Source organism: Sapajus apella, unplaced genomic scaffold (genome assembly GCF_009761245.1).
Source record: "Sapajus apella isolate SASKATOON/1434 unplaced genomic scaffold, GSC_monkey_1.0 scaffold98, whole genome shotgun sequence".
Lineage (NCBI taxonomy): Eukaryota > Metazoa > Chordata > Mammalia > Primates > Cebidae > Sapajus > Sapajus apella.
In genome coordinates this window covers 5914371-5933658 of record NW_022437038.1, presented here as the reverse complement: position 1 = coordinate 5933658, position 19288 = coordinate 5914371, and the positions used below count along the sequence as shown (strand labels likewise).

Sequence of the window (19288 nt, the reverse complement as noted above, 5' to 3'; positions counted from 1 at the left end):
ATCTTAGAGGAAAGGCTTTCAGTTTTTCTTTATTTATTATATTAGCTGAGGTCTGTTGTAAAATCCTCAACATGTGAGATATGTTCCTTCTATGTCTAGTTTTTTGAGTGTTTTAATCATGAAGGGATTTTGAACTTTATCAAATATGTTTTTGGCATCAATTCAAATGATTATATGGATTTTGTCCTTTATTTTGTTTATATGATGTATCACATTGATTGATTTGTATATGTTGAATCATGACTTCATCCCCAGGATAAATGCCACTTTGTCATGATAAATGGTCTTTTTATTGTGTTACTGAATTTGGTTTGCTCTTATTTTCTTAATAATTTTCGCATGAATATTCATCTGAGATATTGCCCTGAAGTTTTCTTTTTTTGACGTGTCTGTCTGGTTTTGGTCTTAGGATAATACTGGCCTCATAGAATAGCATTGAGGTATTCCTTCCTCCTCTATTTTTTTTTTTTTTGAATAGTTTGAGCAGGATTGGTATTAGTTCTTTTTAAAATGTTTGGTACAATTCAGTAGTGAAGCTGTTGAACCATGGGCTTTTCATACTGGGAGATTTTTTTATTAAGTCTTCAATCTCACTATTTGTTATTGATCCATTCAGGTTTTTGGTTTCTTCCTGGTTCAATCTTGGCAGATTTTACATGTCTAGAAATTTATCCATTTCCTCTAGATTTTTAAATTTATTGACATACAATTTTTCACAGCAGCCACCCACAAATGATCCTTTTATTTTTTGTGATATCCGTTGTGATATCTCATTTATCATCTCTGATTTTATTTATTTGCATCTTCACCCTTTTTCCTTTATTAGTCTGGGTGAAGGTTTATGAGTATTTTTATCTTTTTTAAAAAACAATTTTTAGTTTTATTAATCTTTTTGTATTGTTTTCTTCATTTCAAATTCATTTATTTCTGCTCTAATTTTTATTGTTTTCTTCTACTATGTTTGGGATTATTTTTACTCTTGGACTTTTAGTTCTTTAAGATACATTATTAGGTTACTTATGTAATGTTTTTCTTCTTTTTTGATGTAGGCACTTATAGCTAAAAAATTTCCTCTCAGTATTGGTTTTGCTTTATCCATAGGTTTAGATATGCTGCATTTTTAGCAGAGATGGGGATTCTCCATGTTAGTCAGGCTGGTCTTGAACTCCCGACCTCAGGTGATCCACCTGCCTCAGCCTCCCAAAGTTCTGGGATTACAGATGTGGGCCACCATGCCTGGCCCTATTTTTTGTTTCAAGAAATTTTTAAATTTTCTTCTTAATTTCTTTACTGACCCACCAGTCATTCAGGATAATATGATTTAATTTCCATGTGTTTGTATAGTTTTCAAAATTCCTCTTGTTGATTTCTAGCCATATTATATTGTGGCCAGAGAAGATGTTTAATATTATTTTCATGTTTAGAATGTTTTAAGACTTGTTTTGTGACATAAAATATGTTCTATCCTTGAAAATGATCCATGTACTGAGGAGAAGAATGTGTATTTTGCAGCTTTTGGATAAAATGTTCTGTACATATATATTAAATTCATTTGTTTTATGGTGCAGAATAAGTTTAATGTTTCTTTGTTGTCTTTCTGTTTGAGAGATCTGTCCAATGCTGAAAGTGAGGGTGTTGAAGCCTCTAGCTATTAATATGTTGAGGTCTCTCTCTTTATCTCCAATAATATTTGCTTTGTATATCTGGATGCTCCAGTGTTGGGTGCATATATATTTACAGTAATTTTATCCTGTTTCTGGATTCACATCTTTATCATTATATACTGACTTTGTCTCTTCTTTTAAAAAATTTATTATTATTATACTTTAAGATCTGGGGTACATGTGCAGCTTTGTTACATAGATATACACATGCCATGGTTGTTGGCTGGAAATACCTAATGTAGATGATTTTGTCTCTTCTTACAGTTGTTGTCTTGAAATCTATTGTGTCTGATATAAGTATAGCTACTCCTACATCTTTTTGTTTCCATTGTTATGAAATATCTTTTTTCATCCCTTTATTTTCAGACTATGTGTATTTTTATAGATGAAGTATGTTTCTTGAAAGCAACATATCATGGCGTCTTGTTTATTAATCTTTTCAGCTACTCTATGTCTTTTGATTGGAGAGTTTAGTCCATTGTGTTATTATTGATAAGTAGGGACTTATGCCTGATATTTCATTTTTTGTTTTCTGATTGTTTTTTGGTCTCTCCTTTCTTTCTTTCTTTCTTTCTTTCCTTTCTTCCTTTTGGTGATGGTAATTTTCTCTGTTATTTACTTACTTTTTATTTTTTGCATATTAATTGTATTTTTTCAATTTGTTTAATAAATGGCATTGGGAAAATTGGCTAGCCAAGTGCACAAAGCAGAAACTGGACCCCTTCCTGACACCTTACACTAAAAGTAACTCCAGATGGATTAAAGACTTAAACATAAGACCTAACACCATAAAAACCCTAGAAGAAAATCTAGGCAAAACCATTTAGGACATAGGCATAGGCAAGGACTTCATGACTAAAACAACAAAAGCAATGGCAGCAAAAGCCAAAATAGACAAATGGGACCTAATTAAACTCCAGAGCTTCTGCACAGCAAAAGAAACAGTCATTAGAGTGAATCGGTAACCAACAGAATGGGAAAAAAATTTTGCAATCTGCCCATCTGACAAAGGGCTAATATCCAGAATCTACAAATAACTAAAACCAATTTACAAGAAAAAAACCAACAAGCCCATTCAAAAGTGGGTGAAGGATATGAACAGACACTTTACAAAAGAAGACATATATGAGGTCAACAAACATGAAAAAATGCTCATCATTACTGGTCATTAGAGAAATGCAAATCAAAACAACATTGAGATATCATCTCATACCAGTTAGAATGGCAATCATTAAAAAATCTGGAGACAACAGATGCTGGAGAGGATGTGGAGAAATAGGAACACTTTTACACTGTTGGTGGGAGTGTAAATTAGTTCAACCATTGTGGAAGACAGTGTGTGATTCCTCAAGGACCTAGAAATAGAAATTCTATTTGACCCAGCAATCCCATTACTGGGTATATATCCAAAAGATTATAAATTGTTCTATTATAAGGACATATGCACACAAATGTCCATTGCAGCACTATTTACAATAGCAAAGACTTGGAACCAACCCAAATGCCCATCGATGATAGACTGGACAGGGAAAATGTGGCACATATACACCATGGAATACTATGCAGCCATAAACAATGAGTTCGTGTCCTTTGTAGGGACATGGATGAAACTGGAAACCATAATTCTCAGCAAACTGACACAAGAACAGAAAATCAAACACCACATGTTCTCACTCATAGGTGGGTGTTGAACAATGAGAACACATGGACACAGGGAGGGGAGCATCACACACTGGGGTCTGTTGGGGGGCATTAGGGGAGGGACACTGGGGCGTGGGGTGTTGAGGAGGGATAGCATGGGGAGAAATGCCAGATATAGGTGATGAGGAGGAAGGCAGCAAACCACATTGCCATGTATGTACCTATGCAACAAGGTTGCGTGTTCTTCACATGTACCCCAAAACTTAAAATCCAATAAAATATATATTAAAATATTAAAAAAAAAGAATTTGTCCATTTCATTTTGGCTAACTTATTGGCATACAATTGCTCATATTATTACTTTCTCATACCTAAACTCAGTAGGGATGTCTCCTTTTACATTCCTGATTTTTATAATTAAAGTTTTCTTTATCTTTTTGTTTTCTTTTTTTGTTTGTTTGTTTTGTTTTTGGTCAGTCTAGCTAAAGGTTTATCAAATTTGTTCATCTTTTCAAAGACCCAACTTTTGATTTTGTTACATTTCTGTTATATTTTACTATTCCATATTTCACTTTTTTGCACCTTAATGTTTATTATTTACCTATTTCTGGTTACTTTGATTTTAGTGTTCTCTTATTTTCTCAGTTTCTTATGGTAAAAATTTAGGTTATTGATTTGATACCTGATTTTTAAAATTAATAGAGCCTTTTAAAATATAACTATAAATTTCCCCATAAGCACTGCTTAGCTGCATGCCATTTGTTTTGGTATGTTGTAATTTTATTTTCATTAATCTCAAAGCATTTTATAATTTTCTTGTGATTTCCTCTTTGATCTATTGGCTGTTTAGTAGTGTGTTGTTTTATTCCCACATATTTATGAATTTTCTAAATTTTTTTTAGAGATTTATGATTCCATTCTATTGTAGTTGAAAAACATACTTTTTATAATTTCCGTTCTGTTAAATTTATTGAGAACTGCTTTATGGCCTTTTATATAGTTTATCATAGAGAATGTTACACGTACACCTGAGAAGAATGTATTCTTTTGTTGTTGGGTGGAGTGTTCTATTGATTTCAAATCTGCTTTTAAATCCTGTAGTATACTCTTTATTTTAGTTATTGTACCTTTAGTTCTAAAATATCTATTTGGTGTTTCTTTTTAATTTTTGTCTCTTATTAATATCATTTATTTGGTGAGACATTGTTTTCTTAGTTTCCTTTATTTGCCTGTCCATGGTTTCCTTTAGCTTTCAGTATAATGAAAGCCAGCCAATTTAAGTTCATTGTTAAATATAGCCCATGTCTTGATTTTCTCAGAGATTGTTCCTGACTGCTTTTATTCTTGTGTGTGCATCACACTTTCCTCTTTCTTTGTAATTTTTGTTGGAAACTAAGTATTTAGAAAATATAATGTGGTAACTCTGGAATCTGGAATAACTGCATCCCCACCCTCTGAATTTTTTGTTTTTTCTGTTTGTTGTTATTGCTCTTTGTTAGTTTAGTTACTTTTCTGAATTAAATCTGTCAAATAAGTATTATTTGTCATGTGTGATCACTGAAATTTATACTTGGTTATCTTAGTTGTCAGCTAATGATTGGCTAGACATTACGTTAGGTGTCTGGAAACAATGTTTCCCTACCTTTGCAAAGGGCTCTGTATGTTTTGGGGGGGCATGTTATCTTCTTGCACATAGAATCAACATCAACCAGATGGATAAATTTGGGCCTTCTTGTATCTTTTCTGGTGATGCACACAGCCCTAAATATGTATGTGGCTTTCTAGATTCACAGGCATGTGTTAGAGGTTTTTAAGCCTCCCAGTGAAATATTATTCTTCAGTTTTCCTTTTAATTTTTTTGTCATCTTGTTATTACCCCTAATGGGAATTCCTACTGCAGGCAGCTACAATATTAAACAACTGCTGCTGATTGTTTTTGACAAACACCCAACAGATAGAGCTGTTTGCACAGAGTGAGCTCTGAGTCAGGTCAAATAAAGACAAGTCTTCAGAATGTAACTCTTCAGGTAGCTGCCTGACAGATTAAAATGGGACAATTATTTTGGAATAAGGCTTTTAATAAATTCCAAACCAATTTTGACAACTCTAATGACTGCTGGGCTATTGATTTACACAGAGACAGTAGTTGTGAGGATGTCAGTTTTCTGGTTAATGGGAAACTAGAGAGAGGTAAATGGGAATAGAGCAAGTTGAAATGCCATGAAGCTGACTGTTCTTACTAACATTAAGTTATTTTTCTTGAATAAACACTTCTAGAATTGTTACAAACTATTTGGTAATTTCCATTGTTCTGAAAAAGTTGAAAACTTTTGCATGTGTTCTCATGCTTTTATAGAATAGTGGATTTTCAGGAGATTTTACTTTAAAAGAGTTTCTTCAGAAATAGTAACTTCTGTTCCTAGAAGTCAAATAAAATACTATATTAAGGCGTCATGGTGAATAAAAAACTCATAGGTTTTACAATTAGATGCACACTAGATTTAATCCTAGCTCACTTGCTTGCTAGTTATGTGATCTTGAGCAAGTGATGTATCCTCCCAGAATCTCAATTTTCCCATTTGTCCAATGGGGATGATAATACCTACTTCATAAGATTGTTGTAAAAATTATGTCAAATAATGTATGTAAAACTTCTAGTAAAGCAGGTATTCAATGCATGTTAAACTTGCTGCTCACCTTTCTACTTAACTGCAAACTCAGTACCTTCAATCTTAGTTTGTTCCTATGCTTCACATTGGAGTTGCCCAATTTATTTGTCACCAAAAATATGTAGTAATGGTTTTAGGATGCTCAGTCAGTGGATACCACCCCATTAGCTGTCACCTTTTAGCTACAGACTTATTTGCAAGGTACCTTTAGGACTTAGTTGTTGCATTGCAACTACATTTTTATTTGTGCCTTTCAGCACTGGGTTGGCTTTACTAACACTGATACTACAGTGTGGACTTATTTTCAGCCTCTATTTATCACTACACCCCATAGGTCTTTTTTAGCCCCACTCACATATACCCAGTTATTTCTCTTATTTATTATTTATTTATTGTTAGATTTATATAGTGTTTTCCTCCCTAAAAGCTTAAGGCACTGTACAGAGAACTTAAATACATGGCCCATTGAACATTACAAATCTACAATAAAATTGGAAATGGGGAAAGTAGGCAAGCTAACACAAATAGAAAATCTGAGACATAATGGATGATCAGGGGAAAGGAAAGAAGGGTATTTTGGTCAACTCATTTTTTCTCTTTTAGTATGCCACCCTGAGAACTTATCCCTTGTGAGCCTTTTATTTTCAGGTCTCTGATCCAGTTTCAAGATGTTTGAGGTAATCTATAGTTCAAAAGAGATTAGTATTTTTTACGTGTATACATTTGGATGACAGAAACTACAACTCAGTGTTTTTTTTTTCTTCTATCCCCCAAGTTACAGATTTAGATAGTAAATGACATTAGTCTCAGAACGAATTTCTTTCTTGATGGGAAGAATGTGCTAATGAAGTATAAACTGTTAGTGGGAAAACTGTATTTTGCATGAACAAGCTTATTGCATTTCATGCTTAATGGTGACAGACAGTGCTGAAAGGAACAGGGTATTTCATATGCTGTGAGTCACTAGCAGCATGTAAGGGGAGAGTGAATTGCAAATATTACTAGGGTCAAAGTTATAAGAAGGAATGATAATAGTGCCTTTGCTCATCATCCCTCCAACTCTGGAATCTCAGTATGCCATTCTAGTTTGCGATTAAAAGTCAAACAAATCTAGTATTCATTGTACAGGCTTGGTATTATGGAGTTTTGAGGGGCATGTATGAGTGGACATTGGTCTACTGCCTCTCACATTGCCTTGCTGAGAAATCACCACTTGACACTACTTGGAAGGCTTTCTTTGTTTATATCAGTGTTTTACACACACACACACACACACACACACACACACACACACACACACAGAGACACACACACATGCTTTTCCTCCGGTGTATTAAAATGTGGTTTATGTGATCAGAATTTATTATTAATTTTTGTTATTTCTTATTACCTTTAATATTTCTCCCAGAGGAGTTAAACTCCGATATTTCAATAGCTTATTAGCAGATTAGTAGGAAAAGCTTTTGGAATTATTTTTTTCCCTCAAACTTCTGTTATCACAAATGAGGGCAAGTTAACTTTGACTTCTTTTTTTTTTCCATAAAAAAAGTTTGGCCAATTATTTCATTGAATGACAACTTAGGTGAGATTTTCTCTGAATTTCACTTAGAAGAGATGTGTTCTGTGACTCTTCAGAAAAATAAAAATCAAATTTATTTTTAAAAACTAAACAGATCACAAGACCTCTACTGTGACAAAAGCCCTGGATAAGGATTTTATCTAGATAGTCTTGGATCCAGGCCTATTTCTTTATATCTCTTCCTCTGTTGGCACCCAGTACCCTATTATTGCTCTCTGTGGTATCCTATTCCTTCAGGAAAAATCATTGCATCTTTCAGAATTTAGTTACTGTCCCAAAGGGCATCTTGCTATAAAACTCATGATTGTTTAATTGTGTTTCAAAGTCTTGGCTGTTTTCCTGAGTTTTGGATTTGATTCCTTCTTTTTTTTTTTTTTTTTTAAGAAAATTGAGTCATGTTTTATGTAATACTTTAATTTTATTATAAAATTTAAATTTCTATAGCATTTACTATAGTAGTCATATTAATTATTTTGTTTAAGAGTTTATTCCCTCTCCTCACTCAAGCAGCACACAACATAATAAGCTCATCTTAAAGGATACGGGGTTGAGTACATGGTAAAAACTGATGGTTTTAATATTTGTGATGCCACTCTTTTGTACTAGTGAATTAATGCTGTGTGTTATACATCTTTGAAAAGTACACTAATGTGGCCTCATTAATAAGGAAAAAACAAAATTACTGAGTTTTTAAAGTTTTCTTAGTAAACTATATGATGAGCCAATATTATAGATTATTTTAGAAAATCTTTTTGCCCGACAACGTTCTTTGCCAGTCCAAGGAATTTTTACATCTTCTCTCCCTTTCATCATTTATTTGAAATTAGCAATCTCTTTAGAATGATCTTTTTTTTGTTTTTGATAGCTTTTTCCTTGCCCTGATTGATTTCATTTCAGTGTGGCCTATTTATATTCAAGTGCAAGATGTTAGACTGCTGTAATCAGTGAGGTTGGAGAGCTAGGAAAGGGTTGGCTGAAACATTTTAAGCTAGGGCTACAATAACATGTATGTTTTGGTCTAATTATTGTCACTGTTTTAGTCCATTTTCACACTGCTGATAAAGATATACTTCAGACTGGGCAACTTACAAAAGAAAGATGTTTGATGGGCTTACAGTTTCACTTGGCTGGTGAGGCCTCACAATCATGGTGGAAAGAAAGAAGGAGCAAGGCATATCTTAGATGGATGGCAGTAGGCAAAGAGAGAGAGAGAGCACTTGTGCAGGGAAAATCCTGTTTTTAAAACCATCAGATTTCATGAGACTTATTCGCTATTGAGAAAACCTGAGAAAGACCTGCCCCCATGAGTCAGTTACCTCCCACTGGGTCCCTTGCATGAAATATGAGGATTTGGGGAGTTACAATCAAAGATGAGATTTGGATGGGGACACAGCCAAACCACGTCATTCCATCCCAGCTTCTCCCAAATCTTATGTATTCACATTTCAAAACCAAAGATGCCTTCACAACAGTCCCCCAAAGTCTTAATTCATTCCAGCATTAACTCAAAAGTCCAGGTCCAAAGTCTCATGTGAGACAAAGCAAGTTACTTCTGCCTATGAGCCTGTAAAATTAAGAGGAAATTAGTTACTTCTTAGTTACCATGGGGCTATAGGCATTGGGTAAATACAGCCATGTCAAATGGGAGAAATTGGCCACTTCTTAGATCAATAGGGGTTAGGCATTGGGTAAATACAGCCATTCCAAATGGGAGAAATTGGCCAAAACAAAGGGGCTAAAAGGCCCATGCAAGTCTGAATTCCAATGGGGCAGTCAAATCTTAAATGAAGCTCTAAAATAATCTTTGAGATCACATGTGCAGGTCATGCTGATGCAAGAGGTGGGTTTCCATTGTCTTAGGCAGATCCACCCCTGTGGTTTTGCAGGGCACAGCCTCCCTCCTGGCTGCTTTCATGGGTTGATATTCAGTGTCTGTGGCTTTTCCAGGTGCACTGTGTAAGCTGTAGGTGGATCTATCATTCTGGGGTCTGGAGGACAGTGGCCATCTTCTCACAGCTAAATTAGGCAGTGCCCCAGTAGGGTGGGAGCTCTAACCCCACATTTCCCTTCTGCACTACCCTGGCAGAGGTTCTCCATGAGAGCCCCACCCCTGCAGCAAACTTCTGCCTGGACATTCAGGCATTTCCATACATCCTCTGAAATCTAGGTGGATGTTCCCAAACCTCAATTTTTGACTTCTGTATACCCACTGGCTCAACACCATGTGGAAGCTGCCAAGGCTTGGGGCTTGCACCCTCTGAAGCCATGGTCTGAGCTGTACCTTGGCCCCTTTTAGTCATGGCTGGAGTGGCTGGGGTGCAGGGAACAAAGTACCTAGGCTGCACATAGCATGGGAACCCTGCGCCCAGCTCAGGAAACCATTTTTTCTTCCCAGGGCTCTGGGCCCCTGATGGGAGAGGCTGCAATGAAGGCCTCTGACATGCCCTGGAGACATTTTCTCCATTGTCTTGGGAATTAACATTTGGCTCCTCGTTACTTATGCAAATTTCTGCAGCTGGCTTGAATTTCTCCTCAGAAAATGGAATTTTCATTCTTATTGCATTGCCAGGCTGCAAATGTCCCAAACTTTTATGCTCTGCTTCCCTTATAAAACGGAATGCCTTTAACAGGACCCAAGTCACCTCTTGAATGCTTTGGTGCTTAGAAATTTCTGTCACATACTTTAAATCATCTGTCTCAAGTTCAGAGTTCCACAAATCTCTAGGGCAGGGGCAAAATGCTGGCATCCTCTTTGGTAAAACATATAAAGAGTCACCTTTTCTCCAGTTCCCAACATGTTGTTGTAAACTTCTTTTCCCACTCACTACTAAGTTATGGAGTTGATATATTTCTATGTCAACAAATAAAATCCACATCAACATTATAATTACTAAAGAAGGTTTAAATCATAACTGTATCAGCCATTGACCTTCTGTTGGTTATCTTCTGTGTATGTATGTATGTATGTATGTATGTATGTATATATTTCTCTTTCTTCCGGGCTAGCTCAGTCTTATAGTGGCTGACATTGATTTAATTCCTCACCCTTGTCATGTGAAGAATCCTGGATGGTGCTGAATTCTGGTGTAAATTAATGCAGGGACCCCATAGAAGAGAAAATATTCAACTTTTTTTTGGTGTCAGTAATGATACAAGAGCTTTATTTTATTTTTGTTTTGCCTTTCAAAAATTTTTGATTTTTTAATTCATATGTAATAGATGTACATATTTTGGAGGTACATATGATAATTGATACATTCATATAGTTTGTAAAGATCAAATCAGTTTAATTGGGGTAAACATTACCTTAAATATTTATATTTTCTTTATAGTAGAAACATTTGAATTATTCTCTTTGAGTTAATTTGATGTATACAGTTGGTTATTGTAATCTATACTCACCCTACTGATCTATCAAACACTAGGTCTTATTTCTTCTAGCAAACTGTATATTTTAAGAACTTTATTTTAACAAATATTAGAGATTATTTTTAGTGGTTAAAATGCCATTAAATCTTCTGGATAGGAAAGATATTTCAGTTAACATTGTGGTGTTTATACTGGCTTGTAAATCATTTTTATTTAAACATTTTAATATATTTCTGTTGTATTAATAAGAAAATAAAACACAAATATAAACAAATAATAATCGCTTCTCGGCCTTTTGGCTAAGATCAAGTGTAGTATAAACAAATAATAATACTAAACCTATATTTTCACTTCAATTTCTGAGTAAAGAAGAAAGACTTTTCCCCCTTGGTTGTTTTTTGGTAGATGAGTTAAACTGGGGAGTCACAAACACCAACAGAAATCAGGAATGTGATACACATGAGTACTGTGGACCTGGTATTGGCAAAATAAGAGACACTGACGAAGATTGTGGTGAGCCCCCAAAGCACATGTCTATCTAAAGAGAGTCACTGTTTCTTAGCTCCAATGATTGCTAAATGAGAACTTACACCCATTGTGGCTAGATTTTCAAGAAATCCAGATTGTTTATTATTTTGTGTTCTGAATATTGACAAACAATTTAAAAATCATATCAAAGTGTGTGTATATGAAGGGGAATGGGTGCCCATTGGACTTTTGCTGTCTATTTAGATTTGTGACTTCAGATTTATTCTTTCCCTCTATAGTGAATGAGTTTCTATCTTTTTGTGTAGCTTTTTTATTTCCACTCGTAAAATTCTTTTTATTATGTAGGATCATTGATTAAATGCCCTAGAGGTTATGGAGGAAAATACAGAGAAAAAAAACAAAAAGTATGCTTCTTCCAATAGCTGCACCATTGTTTGGTTAGTTGGATATTTTAAATATCTAATTTTTCACTATTATAAATAATGCTTTAATGGACATCTTTGAGACATAAATCTTTGTTTTGTTAAGACTACAATTATTTTATAGGATATGTTTCTGAGAATAAAAGTATTCAGGCAAAGCATCTAAGCAGTTTTAAGGTTTATAATAACATGCTCAATTTTCAAATAAGCTTTACCAATTTATACTCATGTCATCAGTCTATGAATGTCTGTTGTCTTGTGTCTTTGCTAGTGTTAAGTATCATAAAATAGTTTGAAATAATATAGACAATACTCATATCTCATTTTAATTGCATTTCTTTGATTAGTAGAGATACTTGATGTGTTTTTCTTATATGATGAGCAGTCATTTGTATTTCACTTCTGCAAATAATCTGTCCCACTTTATTTAGTTTCTAAATTTCTTATGTCAAATCAATCCATCTTTTCCTGCATTTTTTTTCCACTGGTTTTATATAGAAAGTGCTTTTCTAGTCTTAGGTCAAATCAATATTTACTTTTATTTTTCTGCAGTATTTTTATCTATTGTTTGATATTTATGTTATTTAAAGGCTATGCTCTCTCTATTGTGCTACATTTCATTCCCAAGAGAAGGACAATAGTTCTCATAGCTTGGGTTATATCACACATAAGAAAAACACTAATATAGCAATCTATTCTACTACCTTCATATTACCAGCTTCTTACGCTAAAACGCTTACAGGTTGCTGGAGTGACAAGAGCAACTGATGCCAGAAGGAGCTGGTCTGGACTCATGTTGCAGAGGAAATGAGTCTTGAGCAGAGTTTTGACTTAGAAAACGACATAATCTGGTAAAATGACATACTCCACACGTGGAAAAAATTTGTATACCTAGAAAAGTTTCTTTCTATCTCTCTGTAGCTATTGTTTTACATGTATTATTTATGTACGCATTTATGCAAGTGCCCTTCGACTGTTTTAATTCTCATATTGTTCTTTTTTTGTCCCTTTTTAAATGCCATCAGAGAATATTGGTATCATGAAATAAGACTTGTAGAATATCAGAGCCAGTATTTCAGAGATTATTTTATATAATGTTCATAAATTAATTTCTGGAATGATGAAATTATTTGCCTCAAATCAAACAGCTAGAATTAGCCCTGGAATCCAGATTCCTCACTCCTAGTTAAGTGATTTTTCTACTATAACAAATCATTGAAAGGCCCCTTTTATTAGATGTAGATACTCATGGTGAAGTGACTGTATTGAATTCAAAGGCTGAATGTGCTTTGTTTTTATATATCTTATCACATGCATTTATGATTGAAGATACAATGTATAAAGTATGTAGAAATAAAACAATTTGAGTTTATAGTAAAAGCACATCAGCATGTTAGCAAACTTTCTATTCTTCTCTAAAGAATATGTCAAATTCTAATTAATCTCATCATTACTTCCACTTTAGACTCTTTTAAGTGCCATGATGATTGTGATGTATGGTTAGACTACCTGTCAATTTTTAAGTTTTGTACTTTCCAGCTTGATTATTTTAGTTGTTTTAATTTTTTCAGTTGTACAGAGATAACATGGTCTCATCTTTCAGACATGCTCTAGATTTTAAAACCCCAGTGTCCTGAGCTCTGTTTGTGTGTGTGTGTGTGTGTGTGTGTGTGTGTGTGCGTGTGTGTGTGCGTGTGTGTATGTGTATGCGTGTGTGTGTGTGTATGCGTGTGTGCGCACCTGACATTTCTGACATAAATCAATCATTTGGCAAGTATTTTATGTGCATCTTCTATGTGTCTACTCCAGTGCTCGAAACTCTTGGGAATGTAATGTTCCTTGATAACTTTTTATGAGGTTCTTCCTTTTCATTGTAAGGATTGGCTTTGGATTTTGATGTTATATGTAAAGTCATCAAGATTCAATTGAGGATCACATCAGGAAAGCCAGAAGAAGGAACTTATGAAATTAAGCATAACCATTACCTTCATCAATACTGACAACTACAAACATTTACTAGATGCTTAGTATGTGTAGGTAATAAATAAGCTGGACAAATGTGTGCTCATAAGAAGCTTATGGCCAGGTGCGGTGGCTTATACCTGTAATCCCAGCACTTCGGGAGGACGACGAGGTGAATCACTTCAGCCTGAAAGTTTATGACCAGCCTGGGGAACATGGTGAAAACCTGTCTCCAAAAAAAGAAACCCATAAAAATTACTGGAGTGTGGTGGCATGCACCTGTAGTCTCAACCACTGGGGAGCTGAGTGGGAGGACCACTTGAGACTGGAAGGCAGAGGTTGCAGTGAGTCCTGATGGTGCCATTGCACTCCACCCTGGGTGACAGAGTGAGGCCCTGTCTTGAAAAAAAAAAAAGCTTATAATCCATTTAGAAAAAATAATGGTTTCATAAAATAATCAGTAATAAAATTAGGTAGTATATACTAGGAAAAAACTGAGTTGAACACGTGTAATCTTGTGCATGCTGGATTTCAAAGGAATGCTCCAAAACACATGGGGGTGAGTCAGTTTTTGGAGTAAGTGTTGAGAGGAGGTGAATAGGGCATTCTTGACAAGCAAATCAGTATGAATAAAAGGGCAGAGGTAAAATGTTCATCGCTTGTTTTGAAAAATATGAAAAGACTAGTTTAAGTGAAAGGTGCTATGAAAAGAGAAATTATATAAGAATAGGGCAGATACTTGTTAAAAATCCTGTATCATCCAAGCAAGAGTAGTATGACCTTGGACAAGTCATTTCATTAATCTGATCCTCAATGTTTACTTTATCAAAACACTGATAATAGCATTTCCTTTATAGGGTTGGTGTGAGGTTTACGTTACATATGTGTAAAATGCCTCACACAATGTTTGGTACATGTAGGCATTGATTAAATGACAGTTCTGTTTTTACTTGTTTTAGTTGGAATAGAGGTAGGCATAGGAGAATAGAGAGAGAGAAAGTTGTGGTGGGCCTTATTCTTTATTCCACGGGGAGCCATTTAAGTTTATGAAGGAGGAAATAACATATGCGCAGTGCCATTCTGAAATGAGTATATGTAGCTACATATACTGTACTACATGTACTGAAATAATTAATTTTTTCATAATTTAGAATGTGATTTGGAGAGGAGGAAAATGGAGACAGACTAATTGTTACTTTGATCTAGGCAGAAGGAGAAGGAGGTCTTTTCCAGGGCAGTGTGGTTGGATTGGAAAGGAAGTCATTGGCAAGAAGATATCAAAATGAAAGAATTGCTGCATTTTGGAGAATGGTTTTCAAGGGAAGAAAATGAGTGATTGCACTGGGTGAATGGGGAAAATAAAAAGATGAGGAAAGATGATTTTGGAAGAAATATAATTGTTTTGATAAATATTAACTAAGCAGCAATCATATGATATTCAAATGGAGGAGCGAGAGTATTTGTAGTGCAAGGATGAATTTAGAATTGGCTATGCCAAGGGGACGTTTGAACTTTCAGTGTACAAAGAGACTGTGCTGATTTGTGACATGTGTTCATACCCGTGTTCATGTTTATGTATATGTACTTGGTTAGGTTGAATGCTCAGGTTATAGTAATCCATGTTAAAGTTATGAGAACTCTCTAATTAACAATTAGAAGATCCATTCATATGCCACCCTTAACAAGGAGCAAACATTCACTTTTTCCTACCAGTTGATTTCTCCACACTAGGAAAATGTCTGTACTGGAAGAGGAATTTAGGCACTTAGGCTAATAATAAGCTCAATGTGCAGGCTAGGGTAGGGGGAGTTTCAGTGACAGTGTGTCCCGTAGAAACAGAAAAACAGTTAACAGTAAACATGAAAAGGGATAAATCTTTGAGAGTCTTTTTCTTTGTGCTGATGGGACAATGGCAGTGTTACCTGCTAGATGTGTTTGAACTTTGTACTTCAATGGATTCATTTGGGAATTTTTTCTTCCTACCTAGAAGCTTGGGTGCCATTCATAGGCATTGAGAGGTGTTGAGTTGTTGAGAGGGTGGCGCTTCTGAATTGCTTTAGATAATAACAGCCTTAGTGTGATGTTTTTTGCTTTAACAGAAAACTAAATACCCCAAATAAAGCTCTATTTGCACAATATCTAGTTTTTAAGAGATCATAAAATTGGACAAAATTAGCTAAACATGAAGTGGTTTCGCTCAGGGAGGTCAGACTTAAATGGCCCTGCATGTGTGTCTACCAATGTGTTTAATGACACCCTCCTACACCTTCAGCATGTTTAATGGCTTTGTTCAGCTTTGGTCTTAAAAGCTGCAGCTCTTCTGTTAATTGCACAGAGGCTTTCAGATGAGTTTTTTCCCAGCAATTAATGCCCAAGTAAATTTATTGCCTTTTTCCTTCAGCTGGTTGGGGGAAGCATTGGGGTAAACTTTGTTTTTCTAGGGTGGGGACACTCAGCACCTCCAGAAAGGAAGCAGGCATTCAGGGCCAGTTGGCTTGAAAGGAACATTTTTTTTTTCCTCTAGGTTGTATTCATGGCAGTCAATTTGGGATCCATATTGTATGGGATTGAAAGAGACTGATTTTAACTTGCTAAGTTATCTTTGTCACCTATTGATTAATCAAAAGGAAATGGAGGTTGAGACACTGCTACATATACTCAAACAGTGTCTTCAACCAGGAATGTGACTACATGCCTAGCAAAGGCTGCAGAATCCCTTCTGCCTATTTTGACCTATGTAGAGATATTGCTTTGTGTTGCTAGAGAATAGCTGACCCAGTCATCTTAGTCACATTTTATCCTTGAATAATGAGGAGAAAATCTCCCTGCAGTAAATGTTTAGTTTATGCCGTTTTTTTTCTCACTTCAAAAAGAACAAAAGAAGCTTTATGAAATAATCATGCTATCCTCAATTGGACAAAAGGGTTTTTTCTTAATATCTTAATCAATAGTTAGAGTTTGGAAGGGCAGCTCACCTCTAAACTAAAGCTGGAATCAGCTGTCCAGCACAGAAAGAAAATCTGGCAAAGAAGGCTGCAGGCTCATCTAACAGCTCCAGGTCTGTATCTCAAATAAGTGAGCTTAATAGTCAGTTTTCAGTATTTCTCTTTGACATCTTGACTAAGGGTCTTAAGAACTTGTATAGCCTACCCACAGACTCCTATAAATCCCCGTTGGTGTTTCTATTTCAATGACTACTTAAAACTGTGAGTGAGAGTTTGAAATCTGTCCCTTTAAGAACCTAGATATAAGTTTATGAAAATCACTATGGTATTTATTAATTTACTCATGCAATCATGTATTTTTTTGGCAAATATTTTCTGAGAACCTGTTATATTCTAGGCACTGGGATAGACATTGGGGATATAAACAGACTTATAGTCTAGGTTTAAGAAACACCCCATAGGCCAAGTTAATTTCTATGTAAAAATTAATCTTATTTTTTTTCCAGTTTTAAATTGACCTAAGAGTGTTAAATTCAGCTGCTTTCCTTATTCTATACATGTTTAGTCCTTTCTTTTCTTATTTTGAGATGTGGTATTGTCTGGATATGAGTTCAAATGCTGGTTCTGATATTTATCAGCTACATAATCTTGGGAAAGTCACTTAATCTTATTTATTTTTCTTCCTTATCTTTCTTGTCTTCCTCTTTTTATCCATAAAACATGGAAAATAACAGCATCTGCTTTACAGCATTGTTGTGAAGATTAAATCAGGTAGTGTTTGGCATAGCATTACATACAATTCAATAAATATTAGGCAATGTTAGATCTTTTACTTTGAAAGAATATCATTTTACTTCTCCTCTATTATCCACAGGAAATGGGGGAAGAAAATTAGCATACTGGAAAATAGTAAATTCTTACTCCTCTCTCTTTAAGAAAGTCAAAGGCTTAATGTCCATGAGCATTGAAGGCATTATAAAATTCTGGTTACTTTACAATAAGTAAGCCCATATGATAATGTCTAGCTCAGTGACAGAATTACTCAAATTTTACTAGAGGTTAAGTACTTATGTTCTTACTTTTTGTCTATTGGCAACAATTTTCTCATGATTTCCTTTTCAAAATCAGAGAGCTTGACCAATTTACCAAATTTCTACTGCCTCACATCTACCCTGTAAACTCTGAGAGGCAAATATATGAGCGATATGTTTTCTAAAAGGTAGAGCTGCTAGAGCTTTGAAAATAATCCTTTCTCTCTCACTCCCTGAAAAAAGTTTTTCCTTCAGCAAGGCAGTTTTGTGACTTATGATATCTAACCATGAAAAAGATGAAATAGGAGACTACTATTAGCTCATTCTAAAAGGAGATACAAGATATTTCCATTTTTTCATAAAAAAGCAATGACTTTTGGTATATGTCAGCATAATTATCAAAGTAGCAACCTTTCTGTTCCTTATAAACTGTAACCTGTATTCCTTCAAGCCACAGTCAAGTACTGGAATATTTAAAATCAAGTTGGTGGTTTTATGTGAATGAATGTCATCTAGAAGATAATTTCCCCTAAAAATCAACACATCCTCTGAGTTACTGTATGACCTGGTTGTTTTATGGTGTTAATGAGCTTTCCAAAGGTAACATTGGGGTAACAAAAATGGTAGATTTTTCTTTTTGTGAATTTTAAATTTTAGCATAAAGCTCAACAATCTTTCATGCACAGTGTTCAATTTAATATTCTTTAGTTCAGTTCAGATAATTATTCTTATATATGTGGCTTTAGGTACATTTTAATACATATATGTAAACTTTTTTTGTCTGTATTCAAAAACTAGCCTACTTGAAGATAGAAATGTCTTATCTGCAGATGAAACAGTAGGCCATATTCTAATATGAGAAAATATCAAGGACCATTTAAAGCTATCAGCACAGTTGATTCTAACTTTAGACAAGCAGGCCAAACAAGATGATTTCCCTTACTTAAAGGAAAATCATCTGCTGTTTTTGGCTTTTCTAATTAATTTGGGAAAAGTTCTCAAATCTTAGTTTACTTAGGTGCCATTGAAAATGTTTAATTGCTTTGTTCATTATTCCTGATAACTCCAAGTTTTCATCATTAGTAGACCATTTTAATAGATGTTGATATTCAAGTTGTCATTGGGTTAATAAATTCTTTATTTTAGTGAATCTCTAAAAATAGACTAGTTTTCATATATGTAGTGAGCTTGAATCTCATTTTTGCAATTGATGGCTGTAAAATATGGGAAAAGAAATATATCTTCGAGACGAGTTACTTTGTAGAGCTGTTATGGTTAACATGGGGATGCCCATATAAAACAGCTAGAATGGTGCCTAATATTTAATGAGTACTCATTAATTGGTAGCCATTATCATTATTTTACCTTCAAATTGGCCCCAGAGAAAATACTTCATATTAATTCTATCACATGGAAGATAAATGCAGTGATTTTTTTCTTCCTGGAGAACTGGGAAATAGTAAGGCATTCAGCCTACAGAATTGATCAAAATCTGCACAAATGGGCATATCATAGAT

The 19288-nt window shown here is 34.7% G+C and overlaps 1 pseudogene; it reads left to right on the top strand.

Annotated features, from left to right (window-relative positions):
* The first annotated feature begins 11201 nt into the window (after positions 1–11201).
* LOC116536177 lies at positions 11202–11350 on the top strand (annotated as a pseudogene).
* The last annotated feature ends 7938 nt before the right edge of the window (positions 11351–19288 follow it).